This window comes from Mesoplodon bidens, assembly GCF_964165515.1.
Source record: "Mesoplodon bidens genome assembly, chromosome: 1".
In the NCBI taxonomy this organism is placed as follows: Eukaryota; Metazoa; Chordata; class Mammalia; order Artiodactyla; family Ziphiidae; genus Mesoplodon; species Mesoplodon bidens.
The window spans coordinates 30,897,632-30,910,023 of NC_138176.1; positions in this window are offsets into that span (position 1 = coordinate 30,897,632).

The following is a 12,392-nucleotide window of genomic DNA, read 5'->3' on the forward strand; positions in this document are numbered from 1 at the left end:
TTCAATGAAAATTACTACATATCAAAATTTGCAAGAGGGGGGCTTCCCTGGTGGCACAGTGGTTGAGAGTCCGCCGCCGATGCAGGGAACATGGGTTCGTGCCCCGGTCCGGGAAGATCCCACATGCCGCAGAGCAGCTGGGCCCATGAGCCATGGCCGCTGAGCCTGTGTGACTGGAGCCTGTGCTCTGCAACGGGAGAGGCCACAACAGTGAGAGGCCCGCGTACAGCAAAAAAAAAAAAAAAATTGCAAGAACTCCCAACTTCTGGTAATTAACATTATTTTATCAGACTGACCTTTTTGCCAACAGCAATTCTAAACTGCTGACAAGATACAAAAAAAACAAAAAACCACCCCCACACACACATAGCTCTTTGAAGGCAATAGCAAACAGCTGAACAGCTAAAAGCAGGCAGAAACTACAGGAGACGAGACCCTTGAATGACAGGAATCAAACAGGGTAAGAACCACATTTATCTGGCTTTTCCCCTGAAGGAATTCCCCCAGTTCACAACAAAAAGGGGATTGAGGTCAAGCAGAAAGCAGCTGTGTATTGGACTGTGGCGTAAGAGACTGGTTTTCAGGAATGACAGAGCAGCTGAAAATGAAAGGGGGTAGAAAAAGGAGAAACAATGGGAGAAGCCAACAAAGCCAGTACCAAGTGCCCTCAAATATTTGGCTGACCTCTGAACTATGTATGCACAGAGTGAGACTCCAAAAACCCTGGTAGAAAGAAAGAGCCGGGGGACCCGGAGGAAGATGGCGGAAGAGTAAGACGCGGAGATCACCTTCCTCCCCACAGATACATCAGAAATTCATCTACACGTGGAACAACTCCTACAGAACACCTACTGAACGCTGACAGAAGACCTCAGACCCCCCAAAAGGCAAGAAGCTCCCCACATACCTGGGTAGGGCAAAAGAAAAAAAGAATTAACAGTGACAATAGGATAGGGACGGGACCTGCACCAGTGGGAGGGAGCCGTGAAGGGGGGAAGGTTTCTACACACTACAAGCCCCTTCGCGGGCGGAGACTGCAGGTGGCGGAGGGGGAAAGCTTCGGAGTAGCGGAGGAGAGCACAGCAACAGGGGTGCGGAGGGCAAAGCGGAGAGATTCTGGCACAGAGGACCGGTGCCCTCAGGCACACACCAGCCCGAGAGGCTTGTCTGCTCGGGCCGCCGTGGCGGGCGGGGCTGGGAGCTGAGGCTCGGGTATCGGCTTTCAGTCGGAGCGCAGGGAGAGGACTGGGGCTGGCGGCAGGAAGAGAGCCTGAAGGGGTTAGTGCACCACAGCTAGCCCGGAGGGAGTCCGGGGAAAGGGTCTGGAGCTGCTGAAGAGGCAAGAGACTTTTTTCCCTTTTGTTTCCTGGTGCGCGAGGAGAGGGCATTAAGAGGGCTGCTTGGGGAAGCGCCGGAGACAGGCACGAGCCGCGGGTAAGGCGCGGACCTCGGAGACGGGCGTGGGCCGCCGCCGCCGCCGCCGCCCGCCGCCGCCCGCCGCCGCCCGCCGCCGCGGCCCGCCGCCGCCGCCGCCGCCGCCGCCGCTGCCGCCGCCGCCGCGGGGCCTGTGTGCGAGCGCGGGTCACTGTCCGCCCCGCCTTCCGGGGGGCCTGTGCACCCCGCCACTGCCGGGGTCCCCGAGACCCGGGGACGGCTTTCCCGGGAAAGCGCACGGAGCGCCACGGGCTGCTGCAACGTCACGCCGGCCTCTGCCGCCGCAGGCCCGCCCCACACTGCGCGCCCCTCCCTCCCCTCTGCCTGAGTGAGCCAGAGCCCCCGAATCAGCGGATCCTTTAAACCCGTCCTGTCTGAGCGAAGAACGGACGCCCTCCGGCGACCTACGCGCAGAGGCGGGGCCCGGTCCAAGGCTGAGACCCGGGAGCTGTGAGAGCAGAGGCAGGGAAATCTCTCTGTGCAGCCTCGGAGGCAGCGGATTAAAGCTCCACGGTCCATTTGATGTGCCCTGCGTCTGTGGAGTGCATGAATGGACAGCGAATCATCCCAAATTGAGGAAGTGGACTTTGAGGACAAGATTTAAGACTTCCCCCCTTTTCCTCTATTTACAACGAATTATTCCAAATTCAGGAGGTGGACTTAGAGAGCAAGATTTCAGACTTCTCGCCCTTTTCCTCTTTTTACAACGAATTATCCCAAATTGAGGAGGTGGACTTGGAGAGCAAGATTTTTGATTTTTCCCCCTGCTCTCTTTTTGTGAATGTGTATGTGTAATCTTCTGTGTAAGATTCTCTCTGTATAGCTTTGCTTCCTCCATATGTCCCAGGGTTCTATCGGTCCGGTTTTTTTTGTTTTTGTTTTTGTTTTTTTTTCAATAATTACTTTCTAATTTTAATAACGCTACTATATTTCATACTTTATTCTATTTTACTTTACCTGCTCTTTCTTTTTTTCCTACTCTCCCTTCCTCCCTCCCTCCCTCCGCTCCTCCTTTCCTTCTTTTTCTTTCCTCCCTCCCACCCTTCTTCTTTCCACTTTCTTTTTCTTTCCTTCCTCCCTCCCTCCTGTCTTTCTTCCTTTCCTTCCTCCCTCCCTCCCTCCTTCCTTTCCTTCTTTCTTTCCATCCTTCCTCCCTCCCTCCCTCCTTTCTTTCTTCCTTCCTTCCTTTCTTCCCTCCTTCCTTTCTTTCCCTCTCTCTTTCTTTCTTCTACTAATTCTTTCTTTCTACTTTTTCTCCCTGTTATTCTGAGCCGGGTGGATGAAAGGCTCTTGGTGCTGCAGCCAGGAGCCAGTGCTGTGCCTCTGAAGTGGGAGAGCCAACTTCAGGACACGGGTCCACAAGAGACCTCCCAGCTCCACATAATATCAAGCAGCGAAAATCTCCCAGAGATCTCCATCCCAACACCAGCACCCAGCTTCAGTCAACGACCAGCAAGCTACAGTGCGGGTCACCCTATGCCAAGCAACTAGCAAGGCAGGAACACAACCCCACCCATTAGCAGAGAGACGACCTAAAAACATAATAAGGCCATAGGCACCCCAAAACACACCACCAGACGTGGACCTGTCCACCAGAAAGACAAGATCGAGCCTCAACCAGCAGAGCACAGGAATTAGTACCCCCCACCAGGAAGCCTACGCAACCTACTGAAACAACCTTAGCCACTGGGGTCAGACACCAAAAACAACGGGAACTACGAATCTGCAGCCTGCAAAAAGGAGACCCCAAACACAGTAACATAAGCAAAATGAGAAGGCAGAAAAACACACAGCAGGTGAAGGAGCAAGATAAACACCTACCAGACCTAACAAATGAAGAGGTAATAGGCAGTCTACCTGAAAAAGAATTCAGAATAATGATAGTAAAGCTGATCCAAGATTCTATTTCCAAGATCCATAATCTTGGAAATAGAATAGACAAAATGCAAGAAACAGTTAACAAGGACCTAGAAGAACTAAAGATGAATCAAGCATCGATTAAAAACACAATAAATGAAATGAAAAATACTCTAGATGGGATCAATAGCAGAATAACTGAGGCAGAAGAACGGATAAGTGAGGTGGAAGATAAAATAGTGGAAATAACTGATGCAGAGCAAAATAAAGAAAAAAGAATGAAAAGAACAGAGGACAGTCTCAGAGACCTCTGGGACAACATTAAAGGCACCAACATTCGAATTATAGGGGTTCCAGAAGAAGAAGAGAAAAAGAAAGGGACTGAGAAAATATTTGAAGAGATTATAGTTGAAAACTTCCCCAATATGGGAAAGGAAATAGTTAATCAAGTCCAGGAGGCACAGAGAGTCCCATACAGAATAAATCCAAGGAGAAATACACAAAGACACATATTAATCAAACTGTCAAAAATTAAACACAAAGAAATCATATTAAAAGCAGCAAGGCAAAAACAACAAATAACACACAAGGGAATCCCCATCAGGTTAACAGCTGATCTCTCAGCAGAAACCCTACAAGCCAGAAGGGAGTGGCAGGACATAATTAAAGTGATGAAGGAGAGAAACCTGCAACCTAGATTACTCTACCCAGCAAGGATCTCATTCAGATTTGATGGAGAAATTAAAACCTTTACAGACAAAAGCTGAGAGAGTTCAGCACCACCAAACCAGCTTTACAACAAATGCTAAAGGAACTTCTCTAGGCAGGAAACACAACAGAAGGAATATACCTACAATAACGAACCCAAAGCAATTAAGGAAATGGGAATAGGAACATACATATCAATAACTACCTTAAATGTAAATGGACTAAATGCTCCCACCAAAAGACACAGAGTGGCTGAATGGATACAAAAACAAGACCCATATATATGCTGTCTACAAGAGACCCACTTCAGACCTAGAGACACATACAGATTGAAAGTAAAGGGATGGAAAAAGATATTCCATGCAAATGGAAATCAAAAGAAAGCTGGAGTAGCAATTCTTATATCAGACAAAATAGACTTTAAAATAAAGACTATTAGAAGAGACAAGGAAGGACACTACATAACGATAAAGGGATCAATCCAAGAAGAAGATATAACAATTGTAAATATTTATGCACCCAACATAGGAGCACCTCAATACATAAGGCAAATACTAATAGCCATAAAAGGGGAAATCGACAGTAACACAATCATAGTAGGGGACTTTAACACCCCACTTTCACCAATGGACAGATCATCCAAAATGAAAATAAATAAGGAAACACAAGCTTTAAATGATACATTAAACGAGATGGACTTAGTTGATATTTATAGGACATTCCATCCAAAAACAACAGAATACACATTTTTCTCAAGTGCTCATGGAACATTCTCCAGGATAGATCATATCTTGGGTCACAAATCAAGCCTCGGTAATTTTAAGAAAATTGAAATTGTATCAAGTATCTTCTCCGACCACAATGCTATGAGACTAGACATCAATTACAGGAAAAGATGTGTAAAAAATACAAACACATGGAGGCTAAACAATACACTACTCAATAACGAAGTGATCACTGAAGAAATCAAAGAGGAAATTAAAAAATACCTAGAAACAAATGACAATGGAGACACGACGACCCAAAACCTATGGGACGCAGCAAAAGCAGTTCTAAGGGGGAAGTTTATAGCAATACAATCCCACCTTAAGAAACAGGAAGCATTTCGAGTAAACAACCTGACCCTGCACCTAAAGCAATTAGAGAAAGAAGAACAAAAAAACCCCAAAGCTAGCAGAAGGAAAGAAATCATAAAGATCAGATCAGAAATAAATGAAAAAGAAACGAAGGAAACGATAGCAAAGATCAACCAAACTAAAAGCTGGTTATTTGAGAAGATAAACAAAATTGACAAACCATTAGCCAGACTCATCAAGAAAAAAAGGGAGAAGACTCAAATCAATAGAATTAGAAATGAAAAAGGAGAAGTAACAACTGACACTGCAGAAATACAAAAGATTATGAGAGATTACTATAAGCAACTCTATTCCAATAAAATGGACAACCTGGAAGAAATGGACACATTCTTAGAAATGCACAACCTGCCAAGACTGACTCAGGAAGAAATAGAAAATATGAATAGACCAATCACAAGCACTGAAATTGAAACTGTGATTAAAAATCTTCCATCAAACAAAAGCCCAGGACCAGATGGCTTCACAGGTGAATTCTATCAAACATTTAGAGAAGAGCTAACACCTATCCTTCTCAAACTCTTCCAAAATATAGCAGAGGGAGGAACACTCCCAAACTCATTCTACGAGGCCGACATCACCTTGATACCAAAACCAGGCAAGGATGTCACAAAGAAAGAAAACTACAGGCCAATATCACTGATGAACATAGATGCAAAAATCCTCAACAAAATACTAGCAAACAGAATCCAACAGCACATTAAAAGGATCATACACCATGATCAAGTGGGGTTTATCCCAGGAATGCAAGGATTCTTCAATATACGCAAATCAATCAATGTAATACACCATATTAACAAGTTGAAGGAGAAAAACCATATGATCATCTCAATAGATGCAGAGAAAGCTTTCGACAAAATTCAACACCCATTTATGATAAAAACCCTGCAGAAAGTAGGTATAGAGGGATCTTTCCTCAACATAATAAAGGCCGTATATGACAAACCCACAGCCAACATTGTCCTCAATGGTGAAAAACTGAAACCATTTCCACTAAGATCAGGAACAAGACAAGGCTGCCCACTCTCACCACTCTTATTCAACATAGTTTTGGAAGTTTTAGCCACAGCAATCAGAGAAGAAAAGGAAATAAAAGGAATCCAAATTGGAAAAGAAGAAGTAAAGCTGTCACTGTTTGCAGATGACATGATACTATACATAGAGAATCCTAAAGATGCTACCGAAAAACTACTAGAGCTAATCAATGAATTTGGTAAAGTAGCAGGATATAAAATTAATGTACAGAAATCTCTGGCATTCCTGTACACTAATGATGAAAAATCTGAAAATGAAATCAAGAAAACACTCCCATTTACCATCGCAACAAAAAGAATAAAATATCTAGGAATAAACCTACCTAAGGAGACAAAAGACCTGTATGCAGAAAATTATAAGACACTGATGACAGAAATTAAAGATGATACAAATAGATGGAGAGATATACCATGCTCCTGGATTGGAAGAATCAATATTGTGAAAATGACTCTACTACCCAAAGCAATCTACAGATTCAATGCAATCCCTATCAAACTACCAATGGCATTTTTCACAGAACTAGAACAAACAATTTCAAAATTTGTTTGGAAAGACAAAAGGCCCCGAATAGCTAAAGCAATCTTGAGAACAAAAAACGGAGCTGGAGGAATCAGGCTCCCTGACTTCAGACTATACTACAAAGCTACAGTAATTAAGACAGTCTGGTACTGGCATAAAAACAGAAAGATAGATCAGTGGATCAGGATAGAAAGCCCAGAGATAAACCCACGCACATATGGCCAACTTATCTTTGATAAAGGAGGCAGGAATGTACAGTGGAGAAAGGACAGCCTCTTCAATAAGTGGTGCTGGGAAAACTGGACAGGGACATGTAAAAGTTTGAGATTAGATCATTCCCTAGCACCATACACAAAAATAAGCTCAAAATGGATTAAAGACTTAAATGTAAGGCCAGAAACTATCAAACTCTTAGAGGAAAACATAGGTAGAACACTCTATGACATAAATCACAGCAAGATCCTCTTGGACCCACCTCCTAGAGAAATGGAAATAAAAACAAAGATAAACAAATGGGACCTAATGAAACTTCAAAGCTTTTGCACAGCAAAGGAAACCATAAAGAAGACCAAAAGACAACCCTCAGAATGGGAGAAAATATTTGCAAATGAAGCAACTGACAAAGGATTAATCTCCAAAATTTATAAACAGCTCATGCAGCTCAATAGCAAAAAAACAGACAACCCAATCCAAAAATGGGCAGAAGACTTAAATAGGCATTTCTCCAAAGAAGATATACAGACTGCCAACAAACACATGAAAGAATGCTCAACATCATTAATCATTAGAGAAATGCAAATCAAAACTACAATGAGATATCATCTCACACCAGTCAGAATGGCCATCATCAAGAAATCTAGAAACAATAAATGCTGGAGAGGGTGTGGAGAAAAGGGAACACTCTTGCACTGCTGGTGGGAATGTGAATTGGTACAGCCACTATGGAGAACGGTATGGAGGTTCCTTAAAAAACTACAAATAGAACTACCATATGACCCAGCAATCCCACTACTGGGCATATACCCTGAGAAAACCATAATTCAAAAAGAGACATGTACCAAAATGTTCATTGCAGCTCTATTCACAATAGCCCGGAGCTGGAAACAACCTAAGTGTCCATCATCGGATGAATGGATAAAGAAGATGTGGCACATATATACAATGGAATATTACTCAGCCATAAAAAGAAACGAAACTGAGCTATTTGTAATGAGGTGGATAGACCTAGAGTCTGTCATACAGAGTGAAGTTAGTCAGAAAGAGAAAGACAAATACCGTATGCTAACACATATATACGGAATTAAAAAAAAAATGTCATGAAGAACCTAGGGGCAAAACGGGAATAAAGACACAGACCTACTTGAGAATGGACTTGAGGATATGGGGAGGCGGAAGGGTAAGCTGTGACAAAGCGAAAGAGAGGCATGGACATATATACACTACCAAACGTAAGGTTGATAGATAGTGGGAAGCAGCCGCAGAGCACAGGGAGATCAGCTCGGTGCTTTGTGACCGCCTGGAGGGGTGGGATGGGGAGGGTGGGAGGGAGGGAGATGCATGAGGGAAGGGATGTGGGAACAGATGTATATGTATGACTGATTCACTTTGTTATAAAGCAGAAACTAATTTAAAAAAATAAATAAATAAACTTTACTTAAAAAAAAAAAAAAAGAAAGAGCCGGAAGGCTGAGAGAGCAGCAGAGATATAAATTGCTGCCGAGTGGGAGAGAGTTTGAGTTGAGGTCCTACCAAGTTAGAGGAGTTTGGTAAACACTTCAGACTTCCCACTGAAACCCCAAAAAGGCCACACCTTGACACTAAGGATCACACCCTCTTAGGATTAAGGAAGAAAACAAAATACATCCACTCCAACAAAGCCAAAAATTAAGGCTCCACAATCAAAATGAACTGCCATTAATTCAACTGCCACCTAGAACAAAACTCAGCACTTCAGTGGAAGACAACAGAATCCAGAGTCTTTTCAATGCATCACTTACAATGTCCAGTATAAAATATAAAAATTAATAGACACACAAAGAAGCAGGAATATGTGACTCACCGTCAGTAATAGTGTCATGTTGAGCTATACTGAAACCTGAGGCAAAAGGAAAAATCAGAAATAATGATCATGTTTATATTTAAAATTTTGATATTTTATTTATCATGGATTTTTACAGTAATTTTGATTTTAAAAACATTAATTCATATAGTATTTATCTTGATTACTAAGTTTTTTGACATCCCTTTAAATTTTGCATTCAAGGTAAATATCTCATTCTCACCCCAGTCCTAGTCCTGAAGCCAACAAAGGATAGAAAACAGAATCATAAAAATACTCAATACATTTCTTGAAAATGCATTAAAAAGATGAAAGAAGGAACAAAGACAGGACAAATAGAAAACAAATAGCAAGATAACAGACTGATAAACTTAAACCAAACCATATTAATAATCACATTATATGTAAGTTGTCTTAACATACAATCTGACAATTTAGTCTGGCAGAGATTGTCAGTCCGCATAAAAAATTAGATCCAACTACATGCTGCCTACCAGAAAATGCACTATAAATATGAAGACAGAAGTAGGTTAAATATAAACGAATGGAAAATTACATATGTAGGGGAGGTAAAATTTCTCCTCAACCCTCTTAGTATTTCTGGCTAAGACTGACATAAAACAGATTAATAGGAGAAAAGCATACAAGTTTTATTTAGTAATTTTTCACATGTGCATGGGAGCTCCCACGAGAAAAATGAAGACCCAGAGAAGTGGCAGGGCCTAAGTGCGTATATACTAGGTTCAACAAATTGCGGCAATTGTGGAAAAGTAAACTCTTTGGGGAGACTAAAGAAAGATAAGAATTATTTTAACGAAGTCTATTTGTACAGATTTCTCTCCGCCTGGACTCCTCATCTCTGGTAATAAGAATGTTTCTTTTCTCCTGGTATAAGGAGGGTATCTTTCATGTGGGAGTTTCACGCCTGCTTTCAGGAAGAAAAGGGAAGGTCAGAGCACCCTTCTTGCACCTGCTGTTTTTTTCAAGTGCCTTTAGTTCAAAATAATCAATTTACCAAAGTGGCATGTTTTGGGGTGGCATGTCCTGAACTCCTTCACGTGCCATGTTAACACTAATCAGAAGAAAGCTGTAGTAGCTATACTATTCTCAGACAAAGTAGATTTAGTGCAATAAATATTGACAAAGATTAAAAGATAATTTCATAGTGGTATGGGGTTAATACACTGAGAGAACATAACAATCATAAATGTTTATGCATCAAAATGAAATGAGCTTCAAAATAATATGAAGTAAAAGATGACGTAACTAAAAGGAGAAACAGACAAATCCACAATTATGATTAGAGAGCTCAATACCACTCTCTCAATATTCGATATAATAACTTCACAGAAAACCATTAAGGATATAGAAAACTTGAATGCTGCTATCAACCAACTTAACCTAATTGACATGTATAGATCCCTCAACTCAATAGAAGAAGAATCCATATTCTTGTCAAGTACATATTGAACATTTGCCAAGATAGAACATATCCTAGACCATCAATAAATGTAAAAGTATTCAAATCACACAAAGCATACTCTCTGACCAAATGGAATTGAAATAGAAACCAATAACAGAAAGATACATGGAAATCCTCCAAATGTCTGGAAATTAATAACACACTTCTAAATAACTCATGGGTCGAAAAATCAAAACAAAAGTTAGAAAGCATTTTGAACTAATTAAAAATGAAAAGACAACACATCAAAAGTTGTGGGTGCTGAGAAGCAGTACCTTGGGGGAAATTTATAGCAGTAAACTCCTTTGTTAGAAAAGACAAGAAGTCTCAAATCAATGGGTCAGTTTCTACCTTAAGAAACTATTTAAAAAAAGAGCAAATTAAAACCAAAGTAAACGGAAGAAAAGAAAGAGTAAATATCAGGGCAGAAATTGGTGAAATAAAAACCAGGCAACCAATGAATACTGATGAAACCAACAGCTGTTTCTTTGAGAAAATCAGTAAAATCCTTGGTGTGACCTGAATCCCTCTAAATTTATTGAACAGAATAGAGTCCAGAAATATATCCACACATATATGGTCAATTGATTTGAGACAAATGTGTCAAAGTAATTCAGTGATGAAAAGATATTTTTTCAGCAAATGATGTTAGAAAAACTGCACATCTATATGCAAAAAAAAAAAAAAAAAAACTTCTCTCACACCACCTACAAAAATCAACTCGAAGTGGATCACCAACCTAAATGCAAATCCTAAAACTATAAAACTTCTGGAAGAAAACACAAGATAAAATCTTTGTGACCCTGGCTTAGGTGAAGACTTTTTATCAATAGACAGTACACAAAGAAGCACAAAGATTTCTGTTTTCAAAAGTCCGCATAAAGAGAATGAAAAGACAAAGCCACAGATTGGCAAAAATAATAAAATAATAATAATGCAAAACAAATATCTGATAAAGAATTTGTATCTAAATACATAAAGAAACCATATAAATAATAAGGAGAAAAACGATCCAATTTAAAAACAGGCAAATGATTTGAATGCTTTACCAGAGAAGAGATACAGATGGCATATAAGCACATGAAAAGAAGTTCAACATCATTAGTCCATTTTCCAGGAAAATGGAAATTAAAACCACAATGAGATGCCACCATATACCTACTTGAATGGCTAAAGTTAGAAAAGGATAATATCAAGTGCTAAGGAGGCTACAGAGCAGCTAAAACTCTTAGTATTGCTAGAGGGAATGTAAAATCGTTCATGCACTTTAGAAAACAGTTCAACAGTATAATATAAACTTAAACATACACTTACTATACAGCCCAGCCACCCCAGTCCTAGGTGTTTACCCAAGTGAAATAAAAATTTATGTTGACGCCAAAACCGGGACATAATTACAAATAGATAAACTGAATTACATCAAAATTGAAAACTTTTGTGCTACAAGCGATACCATTAAGAAAGTGAAAAGACAAACCACATAACAGGAGGACATTTTTGCAAATCTTATATCTAAAAAGGGACTTGTATGCATAATATATAACAAACACGACTCGATAATAAAAAGACAATTGATTTTAAAACAGGCAAAGAACCTGCGTAAACATTTCCCCAAGAAAATGGTCAAAAATCACATGAAAAGATGTTGAACATCATTAGTCTCGGTATCAAATCAAAATCACAATGAGCTATCACTTCACACCCTAAAGTGTGAATTATAGCTAAATTATAATAGACAATTATTAGCTAAATTATAATAGACAATATCAAGTGTTGGTGAAGATGTGGGGAAACTAAGACGTTGATGTTGCTGGCAGGAATGAAAACTACTCGTAACAGAAGTAAGTACGTAAACAGCAGCATATCCATTTGATGGAATTTATTCAACCACTGAAATTCATGCTCAGGAAATGTTTGACACAGAGAAACATGGTGAGTGAAAATAGCAGGGTAAAGAGTGCGCAGCCAGAATGATCTCAACTGTGGGCTGCAGAGATGCCTGCAGAGGGGCTGTGTGCTGTAGATGGGGAGCTGGAAGGGCTGGGGCTTAAGGTGGGCTGGGAGGGGTGGGCGGTGAAGGGGGTGGGTGGAGTGTGATAACTCGCTTTGTCTGCAGGTGGTGGAAGCATTCATTCTTGGCCCCTGCCTTGCCCCAGGTGGCGCTCAAACTGCTGTACCCCAGCCA